Genomic DNA, 10,497 nt, shown 5'->3' on the forward strand with positions numbered 1-10,497 from the left:
TTATATTGATGAAGTTGTTTGTTTTATATAATTATTTGTTGTTTGTATCATGTTGATACATTGTATTCCTTGTTTTAGCTAAATAATTGTTAAATTTGTTTGTTTGCATTAAAATTTATTGTTTATTTTGTGTTTATGTGTGTATTTGTTGTTTTATTTTGTTTAATGTTTATTAGTTACAATTTTAGTAGTATACTATTTCAATCTATTATGTAATACTCAGATTTTATGAACCCTAAAGTACTTATAAATAACCCAATTTTTGGTACTTTTTTTGTATTGATTTTTTATAACAGAAATTTTGCTATTCATTTAATACAGTAGTATTGACGATGGCTACTGAGGGAGTGCAACTGGTATTTCGATATGGGAGGTCATTTGAGACGAATGCAGATGACAGATGTGTTATTTATAAAGGAGGAAAATTGAAGGTCACCAAGTATAATGAGAATAGTTCATTGGAGGAACTAAAAAGTTATTTTGGAAATGACGGATATGGTATTTATAAAAGAGGAAAATTTAAGGTCACCAAGTATAATGGGAATAGTTCATTGGAAGAACTAAAAAATCATTTTGGAAATTTAACCAAGTGTGCCCATCTTCAAAGAATAGATATATCTACGATTTATTTTTTTACCTGTAAATTATTTTATTTTAATCGTATATGTGCAAAAATTATTGCTTCATCTCACACTTTGTCTTTTGTCAACAGTCGATGTAACGCTTTACCTGAGCAAGATCAAAACATTCAAGTGGCACCCAAACCTGAGCTCATACCAGAGCGTGATATGGCGGATATTGAACCACTAGAGAGTCCATGTAGAGGAGTTGGTAACGAGGTTCAATTGAATGTTGGGCAATTTTTTGAAAATGTTAATGAATGTCGGCGTTATCTAGTTGAGTTTGCAATCTATAACAATTTTGTTTTAAAGTCTGACAAAAGTGAATTAGGATAGGTGTGGGCAACTTGTAAGGCAGATGGATGCACATGGCAAGTGCGGTGCTTACGAGTTGACAGTACCTCATACTTTAAAGTGAAGTCTATGGTTAAAGAGCACACATATAGTGGTCCAATGAGGAGGGTCCATCATCCTCTAGCTCGTAGTGATTGGGTGGCAAAAAAGATTAAAGGCTGCCTTCTTGACCAACCAAAAATTAAAGCAAAAGGCATTATAAAGGATGTTTAACGTGATCACATGGTTAGGCTTTCCTAAATGCAAGCTTGGCGGGAAAAAGAGGTTGCTAGAGAGATGATAGATGGATCACAAGAAGAACAATACCATGACCTCTCCCTGTATATTGAGAAGATCCGAAGAACCAACCCCATAACCGAAGTTCGCATCCATACAGATGAAGACAGGTTCAAACGACTATTTATTACTTATCGTCCATGCATTATGGATTTTATTAATGGATGCAGGCCACTAATTGGTATTGATGAGACATTCCTAAAAGGAAAATATTAAAGCATATTATTGTGTGCCATCACTTTCCATTGGCAATTGCAGTGGTTGAGAAGGAGAACTCTAAAGTTGGAATTGATTCTTAAGTATATTGAGTGAGCTATTGAATGTGTATCCTAATCTGCCTGCCTTAACCAATATATCAGATCGACAGAAAACCCTGACAGAAGCAATAGAAAAATGCTTTCCCACTTATTTTCCATCATTCTGCATGTGACATATGGGAGAGAACTTCAAGGGCTTTATGAAGAAGTCAGCAAATACTGAAGTATTACTGATGCTGTTTTGGAAAGCAAACCGTAAAGTGACCATTGGTGAGTTTAAAAAAATAATGTTTGATATACAGTGTGCCGACCCAGAAGCATATGAGTGGATTAAGAATATTCCCCCAAAATTTTGGGCAGATGCCTATTTTCTAGGGTCTAGATGCAGTCATCTTACCTCAAACATAACCGAGTCTTTCAATGCTTGGATTTTATCTGCTCGAGAGAAGCCGATCATTACAATGTGTGAAGAAATAAGGGTATAGTTGATGACCAGGTTTGAAGAGAAGAGGGAGTTAGGTAATACTTTGAGCGGCATGCTAGTATCAAAGGCCCAAGTATTACTTGACCTGCGGAAGATGAAGGCTCAATTTTTACACACAGTTATATCCACCACGAACACGCAGTTTGAGATTCACTATCTTGGGAAGAAGAACATTGTCGATTTAACACATTCGACATGTGTTGTAGAAAATGGAAACTCAATAGTATTCCGTGTGCCCATGCCATTGCGGCCATTAACCATATGCATTTGGATCCCATTATGTACTACCTTAAGTATTTCACAGTGGAATACTTTAAAAGAGCATTTGAAACTCCCTTTGTGCCTGGCCCTGATGATATTGAGTTGACAGGTATTTACAATAGGACAATGTTGCCACAAATGACTACACGCCTTCCCTGTAGGCCAAAAAAGCAACGAAGAATATCTGAGACGGAACATCCGATCACCAAGTTTTTGAAGTGCAAACGATGCAGTGCAGATAGTCATACTAGGAGGGCATGCAGAGAACCGATAGAGTGAATTACTTGATATTAATATTATTAATATTGTATTGCTGTACTTATTGTACTTCTGTGTTGCCATAAATCTTGAAATGGAGACTTTGAAGTCCCTATTGAAAGCTATTTTAGATTGCAAATAGGCTATGTTAATTTGTAAAGGCTTTGTTCAAAAATAAAATAGTTGCATATAGATGACAATTGCAATTGTGCATTAGCTTCATCTTTTCACAATTTGAGTTAATAGCATAATTGATTGATATTAATAACATAATTGATAGTTCACATGCTACTAATAAGTTGATAAAACAATAAGTTGATAGACCAGTGACATATAGGTGATCACATGCTACTAAATATCAATTGATAGTTCATATTTTGGGATGTTGAACATCCCAAAATATCAAGTGTTAGGATGTTGAACTCATTGGGAATATCCAGGGAATCTCTGGATGTTTACAGTGACATTTTCGGATGTACAACATCCGAAAATATCAAATTTTCGGATGTTGGACATCCAAAAATAATTTCGGATATCCAACATCCGAAATTGTGATGTTTTCGGATGGTGTACATCTGAAAATATCACTGCGAACATCCAGAGACTCCTTGGATGTTCACAACGACATTTTCCGACGTATAACATCTGAAAATGTCAAAATTTCGGATGTATAACATCTCAAAACGTCACAATTTCGGATGTTGTAATGTCATTGTGAACATCCAAGGAGTCTCTAGATATTCGTAGTGACATTTTCGGATGTACAGCATCCGAAAACATCATAATTTTAGATGTTGGACATCCGAAAATAATTTCGGATGTCTAACATCCGAAATTGAGATTTTTTCGGATGTTGTACATCCGAAAATGTCACTGATCACTTATACATGTGAAGGATCAGTTGGTCTCAATGCTCATTATGAAGTTTTGGTCTCAATGTCATTGGTCACTAATACATGTGAAGTATCAGTTGGTCTCAGTTTGGTCTCACTGGTCACTTAACCATACCTTTTTAAATCATTGACTTTAGACTCAAGCAAGTAGCAGAGAGATTAATTTAGCAGCAAATTTTAGTGAGAACTAGGGAGGACCATCACTAGGATGGCCATTAATTTTGAACCAATACGCAAATTAGTGACTCAACCAATAGCCGCTAATTCATATTTTACAAGTTCGACATGTTAAACATCGTTACTGTTTCTCTCTTTAAACAATTTTACAACATAAGCACCTCACATAATATCATTTGAACTTCACAAGTAAGAAAATAGATAGACGTAACGAAATTGTACTTAACAAAATTCATTGAACAAATTGGGTGAGTCAAAATGACCAATACATTACATCGCTCAAAATGAATAAAATTACAATGGTCAAGACCCTATTACAATGATCGCCTTCTCTTTAGTTGATACTGTTTCTTTCGTGTGTTATATCTTCTGTGTTCCTCAACTGCTGGTTATGTGGATGGAGCTAGGTCATCTATAGCCCTGCTACTTTCACCCACTCCATGATGTTTGCCCTCATCAAGTACACCTTCGTCATGATATTCACATTGTAAATTTTCCATCCTGGCTTTTATGTCATCCATATCTACAAGCACAAACTTAGACAATGTTTCAAACACTTTGTTAACGTGATTATACACTTCAGGATTCCACTTCTGTCTAAGTGTAAGTGCCTATGCTAACATGACTATAGATGCCTGAACTGCACTAACCTGCACAAACAAGATTACCTAATTAATATATTTAAACAATTTCATGAAATTAATAGGTAAGTACAAGACTATAAGAATTTGTAGGTCAATAAAAACATACCAACTCGTCCTCATAACTTCGAGGTCTCATTATATACTGTGGTTCATGAGCAGGAACCACATCTTCATCTTCCTGGTTATGAGGTTGCAATATCTCTTTGGGTGGGTTAACGACATTATGTACTAGAGGATGGGACACTAGGTTGTATTAGGCCTTGTACTCCTTTAAGGGTAACCCATTGTCAGTATCTTCTTCAATTTTAGGCATCATGCGGTCATGACGAGTTTCCTAGTGTTGGATTATGTCTGCATTCACAGTTCACCAATCTCGTTGTCCACCTTGTCTGCTAGCCCTCTTACCAACAGCCAAGGGATTTCTAGGAATGCCCTGTTTAGCTCCAAATTGTCGGCGTACTCGATCTGGCATGCATGGCTCGACAATATTGTCAAGTATGAGCGTGGTTATGCTACGAGCGTTGTTATGCACATTGAAATTTCATATGCCTGCTGCCTATCTTCTGAAATGACCTCATCGGACTTGAAATATGGAATCCATATTACTTGTGATAAGATATGCAATTATTCAATAAAAATAATTACAAATACTTAAATACATTTGAAAGTAATAAATATCAAATTATACACTAACCTCATTTGGTTGGAGGTTATCAAATTCCTGTCTGATGGGAGGCATTAGGTTATGTGGATTGCCATGATATTTTTTTGGTGGCTCTCATCTTTTGGCCCTAGGTATATTTGGAGAGATACTATGCGGTATGGGCCTCATATGTATAATATGCTCATACGGCCAACACTGCAATAAATTAAGATATGATAAATATTAAATATTTTAGGAAAGCAGTCTAAACTATTGTGTTTATGTCATATACCAAAAAAAAAGGTTAGATGCATGAGAGTGGCTGAACCACTAAAATGTCTTCGCTTGAAAGTACAAGCTTTTCCAAATGAGCGATAGAGGAATACAAGGGCTGCAGCACCCCAAGCATATCTGCTGGCTCCTTCAATATCTTCATAAAACTGCAAGTACCTTGTTGGCACTATTGAAACTGATGCATCAGCGAATATGGTGACACTGATGAGGAAGAGCAGATATGCTCGAGTATATTTATAAACTTGAACATGGGTTGCATCAGGTGGCAATTCCCTAAAATTCACCTTCAATCATGTATGCCTCAGGCTTATTATGTTGCAATCAGGGACAATATCCAAATTGTCTTCTATATACTGTTGCAGGTCACTGATAGGACGACATGTAACTGGCTCACCATCCACAGCCAGTCTTAATATCTCATATACATAAAAGAGCGTTGGTGTCATCTTACTAATATGAATGTTGTGATGGAATGTATTGGTCTCAGAATGCCACCTCTCTACAATAGTAGAGACCAAAGGATGATCAATTCGACATGGCCGAATAATAGATAGTGCACCCAACCCAAACGTGTTTACTAATTGAACTTGCTCTTATGTTAGCTGCCATTCATTTAATTGATAACTCTTCTCATCAATTCTAATTTATTGTTTCTCCTGAAATACAAAAAATAGACAACATATTAGTCCCAATACATATACATGTACTTCTTATAGGATGTTTGAGCCTGACTACAATTTATTGAAAAATAACAAATTAATAGAATGGGCAGATAAATATATGCATGTACATGTCCTTCCCATATGAAATATGATGCATGTTCTAGATGAAGTTGCAGTAAACTAGGGTCTTAAGTACCTCCTGGATATCCTCCATCGGGATGTCGACGATTCATATTCACTGAAATCCCATATGGTCACCATGTTAATCATAAGGTTACATATAAATTTAATAGGATAACAAAAAAATCATAATGACATCCTATTGATGAAGAAGAACAGTGCTACAATCCACTGATGAAAGAAGAATTCAAATAGTTCTTCCAAAACCACTAAACAACTTCCATAATTAGCTAAAATGAAGAAGCAGTCCCCTATCAAGTTCTTAAATCCAATTTAATATCTCTACTTAAAGAACTAGTACATAGACCCCATAATTAACCAGATATGCACAATCCTCATCCACTTCTTTTATCAGTAACAAATTCAAAACCACATGAAACACTGCACTGAGTCCAATTCAATGGACCTCAGCTAAACAATAACCAAACCCTAGATGGATAAACAAATAAAAATACAGTAGTCCCCTTCCAAGTAACCATCCTCGTCTAAAAATTAAAGAATTCAATTTTAATGAGTAACTAAATCATTTCAACATAATTCGACATTGATAAGCAACTCGTCATTTCATTGTAAAGATAAGAATCCAACTTTCATAGGCAACTAAATTATCCCATCAATAAAAAAGAATTCATGTTAGTTCAGTAACCAAACCATTAAAAAACCAAGCAGTTCAATCAAAAACTGAATAATTCGATTAATAGATAGACGAACGACTGTATCAAAAAAAAAAATTCAATTTAATTTCAAGCAATAACAGAGAACAATGCTACTTATAATATAAACAACAGATTAAATCCAATGATATGGTCACCTATCATGCTACCTATAAACAGGAGCAAAAACCCTAAATTATAACAGAAAACACAAGCAAAACTACAATCGGCAAGAAACACACATAATAAGTATAGACCCAATTATTTTTTGCTGTTATGAGTATAAACCCCCAAATTTTAAAAATATTTACAGTTCTACAGATCAATAATATCAAGTTTACCAAAAAAGATTAGGAGCCACAATAATATCAAGTTTAGCAAGGAATCTAGAATCAAAAGACCAAAAAACAAAAAATCAAAAAAACAAAATAGAATATGTAGTGCATGTCATATAAGGTATTCTAGTTGACTCTAACCTCTTACAAAACCTTTGTTTTAACATTAGTACTAAAAGTAGAAGAAAAAAGAAGATAAAAAGCAAAATGTTAATTACAAAATTCTAAATACAATTAACATTGTTTCATTTGAGGAAGAATCAAAATAAAATCAATCAAGTTTGAAAGTAACCATAAGATACATGGAGAGAGGGAGACGAGTTTTAGCACAATTATTGCTTGGGAAACAGATGGGGAGTTTATACTAAATTCACAAAAAATAACTAATATGCTTGAGTATAAGCCCTAACCAAAAATCAGGTGGCAATCTAATATAAAAAAGTGACCCACATACCTTCACTCTATGAAATGGTTGCAAAATCCAAGAAACGCTGTTTGTCAAAGACGTACACTGTTGAAAAGCAAAATCTATGAACTATTTACTAATGTTTACCAATGAGATATAAAATAAGTGCACAAAAGAACTCACAGATTAAGAACATTGAGCCAATGTTCAAATATGCAGAAAACAGACTGGCCGAAGTTAAAATTTACAGTCGCATGATTTTCGAATGCTCTACATCCGAAAATCCCAAAAATTCGGATGTTGAACATCCGAAAATAGGAAAAAACATTGTTTTAGTTGTGGCTAATTTCGAATGTTCAACATAATGTTCATAAATTTGGATGTTGAACATCCGAAAAAGGGCAACTTGTCTTTTTTTAAAAATGGTGTTACGGAAGATAAAAAATGGACACTTTTGTAATAACATAAACTATTTGGTGTAACCGTAATAACGAAAACTATAACGGACATGTACATAATTTTCTCTTTATTTTATACGCAAAGAGGTCACAGTTATTTTTAACTATTAAATGTAAAATTCTATAGAAAAAAGTACATCATAATATTCCAAAATTTTTATTTTGGGTTTTCTGCCCAAAAGTGATACATGGTCAACTACATGATTTGAAATCTAATAGTCAATGATGATTGCGACATTCTTATATTAAAAATAAATAGTCTCATTATATACTTTTTATTAAAAATAAAATTTAAAAATAAGTAAAATAATGACCAAACTACCCTCAAACTCCTAGGTAAGATGAAGATCGAGATGCTTTAACTTCCCTAATACTTTTTAATCCACATCACTAACCCTAATAGTTTTATTGTTTTCAACTTCTCCCTTTATAAAGAAAATGGATGTTTTAGGATGAAAATGCCCCCATATATTTATGATAGTTTCTCTTTCTTACATTTGAAATTTTGTAAATTTTAGAGAGAGAGAAACTATCTCAAAACTTTTAGAGATAAACTCCTTCATATTTCAAAGTTTTAGAGAGAAACTATCTCAAAATTTTTACAGAGAGAAATGATCTTAAGTTTCAAGTTTAGTGAGAGAAACCTTCTCAACCATTTAGAGAGAAAATATTATTTAAATAGGCAATAAATAAATGCCTTGAAATTTGAAATAAATTCTTTTTAAAACTTGAAATTTGAGATAGTTTTTCTCTTTAAAAATTTTGAGATAGTTTATCTCTAAAAAATTTGAAATTTGAAATATATTTCAAATATCAAGTTTTACTAGAGAGGATATATCTTAAATAAGTGGGTTTTTTTTCTTTTTCTAAAGAAACCACGTTTTTATTTAGGGGGTCGATGCAAAAATAAAAAATAGTGAGATTGGTATTGTAGTTGAAAAAGTATTGAGATGGGGCATGTGCTTAGACAATGTGGTTAAGGGGCGAAGCTATAATTTTCCCTTCAAATTTAGGTGCTCCTTGGGATGAATCAGGAGTATTCCCATTAACTCAACGCTTTTTGGCTACTTTAGTTCATAATATTGGAACTTTTTGTTTAACAATGTTTTAAGTAATTAATTAAAGGATAAATTAGAGACTAATAAAAATACATAATTGGGAACTCTTTATGTACATAAAACTATTTTCTAAATAGATGTCACCCATGTAAAATCATATACATGGATGTGACATCACTCGTGTCAATTGGTTTAACTAAATGATTTATTTCATAAAAATACTCTACATCTTGATTTATTCAACCTCTTGGTAAAGAGTTTTTGCATTAGGGGCAGTTTGGATCTTGACTCTACCTCTTGATGATAGAAAATGCTCTTGCTCAGGAGTTTCTACATTATGAGTAGTTCAAATCCCCAAGATGTATGGACATAAGAAAAAATTGATTTCCAATCTTAGAACTATTGCATCTTGTAATGCTTTTTTTTTTACCGTTAGCTTTCAAGACTATCAAGTGTTTATAGATATGCTTGTTCTTTTTCTTTTTTTGAAGTATTACGCATTTTTCATTAAGGTAATGAAGAGGCTAGATCTGCTTTATCTATACTATTTTTGAAGCTTTAAATTTCATAATTAGATATGAAAATAAATTTCTAGGCCATCACAAAGATTTTTAGTACTAAAATAACTCTTTTTGATACCTTTTAAGGCACCTTACTTGATTGTTTAGAGCCTCAGCCATATTCAAACAATAACCATAGTTAAATCATACAACTTTTTTCTCCCAAAAACATACATTGTACACGACTATGTAGAAGCAAACTTCTATTCACTTGAGACAAGTAATAACTTATTGATAACTCCATCATGGCAGTCCCAAGCCCAAGTAAAGGAGGAGGGTTGTGTTTTAGGTTGGCAACCAACATAAAACTTTGCAACATCTTTTTATGAATCCTAAATGGTCGATATTCCAGGAAAATCAGGAGATTGAGGAAAATGTTGCGCATAGAATTAGGGTATGGTGCGCAATATGATCGTTGTGTACTAATGAAACTAAAGGGGAAGATTTATAGGTCAGTTATGAGACCAATCATGCTTAATGGGATAGAATGTTGGGTAGTCAAGAAACAACATATCCATAAGATGAATATAGATGAGATGATGATATTGAGATTGATGAGTGACAAGACAAAAAAATATAGAATTAAGAATGAATACATTCGAGGAAACTTAGGGGTGGCTTAAATAGGCGATAAGATGAGGGAAAGGGGACTTGGGTGTATTATATATCATTTTTGACATACTTGTATCCTCGAGGCAAATAAAGAGAGAGCCAGTAGTAACATGGTCCTGTCAGTGCCCAAGAAGCCGCCAGACCACTGGAACACTTCAGCAATAAGCCTAAAACTGGGTGACCTCTGAAGAAGTGTTAGAACACTTCAACACGTTTTGATATGATCAGGATGAAACTTGGTTTTCAAATCTAGTTCATAACATGCTGAAAGTAGCTCATATAACTACAACCCTATTTTATGGGTCTCAAAATAGTACCAAACAAACTGGCATTAGATCTGGAATGTTGAAAAACCCCCAGGTATGAAATTTCTGCTCAATCAGACCCTTTGGAACCATTTTGGACTTAACTT

Source organism: Amborella trichopoda, chromosome 3 (genome assembly GCF_054954075.1).
Source record: "Amborella trichopoda isolate Santa Cruz 75 chromosome 3, AtrichopodaSantaCruz75HAP2 v2.0, whole genome shotgun sequence".
Lineage (NCBI taxonomy): Eukaryota > Viridiplantae > Streptophyta > Magnoliopsida > Amborellales > Amborellaceae > Amborella > Amborella trichopoda.